Source organism: Orycteropus afer, unplaced genomic scaffold, assembly GCF_000298275.1.
Source record: "Orycteropus afer afer isolate SDZICR_OR568_19922 unplaced genomic scaffold, OryAfe1.0 scaffold00312, whole genome shotgun sequence".
Lineage (NCBI taxonomy): Eukaryota > Metazoa > Chordata > Mammalia > Tubulidentata > Orycteropodidae > Orycteropus > Orycteropus afer.
This window is the reverse complement of record NW_006921899.1, coordinates 964,516-965,446: the sequence shown is the minus strand read 5'-3', so window position 1 is coordinate 965,446 and position 931 is coordinate 964,516. Positions and strand designations below refer to the sequence as shown.

The 931-nt window shown below is 38.7% G+C and overlaps 1 protein-coding gene across 1 annotated transcript in view; it reads right to left on the bottom strand.

Moving 5' to 3' along the window:
• The window catches only part of CACNG3 (calcium voltage-gated channel auxiliary subunit gamma 3), a 162,551-nt gene that overhangs the window by 23,233 nt on the left and 138,387 nt on the right, over positions 1-931 (bottom strand). The window lies entirely within an intron of this gene.

The window sequence follows — 931 nt, the reverse complement described above, 5'->3', positions numbered from 1 at the left end:
GGGGCAGTTCTACTCTGTCCTAAACCATTGCTATGAGTTGGAATTGATGGAATTGACTCGATGGCATTAGGTTTGGTTGGTTTTAATGGCTAATGATTGTGAACATTTCTTCATATGTTTGTTAGCCACCTGAATATCTTCTTTGGTGAAGTGTCTGTCCATGTCCTCCGTCCATTTTTAAATGGAATTTTGTTGTTGTTAAGTTGTTGAAATTTTCTATAAATTTTAGAGATTAGCTCCTTGTCCAATATGTCATTGCCAAAGTTGTTTTCCCAGTCTGTATGTTCTCTTTTCACTCTTTTGATGCACACAGTGGTTAATTTTTAGGAGGTCCCAATCATCTTTCTGTCTTCTGGTGTTTGTATGTTTTTTTGTTATATTTGATGGTGTAGTTATGTCCCTGAGTTTGTCCCTATTTTTTCTTCGATAGTCTTTATGGTCTTAGGCTTTATGTTCAGGTATTTGATCCAGTTTGATTTTCTTTTTGTATGTGGTGTGAGATATGGGCCCTGTTTCATTTTTCTGCAAATGCATATCCAGTTATGTCAGCACTATTTATTAAATCTTTACCATTTAATGCATTCTGGTGCTTTGCCAAATATCAGCTCTCCATAGGAGGATGGATTTACTTCTGGTTCCTAATTCTGTTCCATTGGTCTATGTGTCTATCATTGTACCAGTACCAGGTTGTTTTAACTACTATGGCTGTATAGTAGGTTTTGAGATCAGGGAGTGTGAGGCCTCCTTCTTTGTTCTTTTATAGTAGTACTTTGCTTGTCTAGGTTCTCTTTCCTTTCCATATAAAGTTGGTGTGGTGGTTATGTTTGTGTGTCACCTTGGCTGGGCCTGGTTGAATGGCTGGGCAGCTGGTGGTAGTTATTCCCCACGATGAGACTGGCAATCAACTCCATGGTGGGATCTACCACAAGCA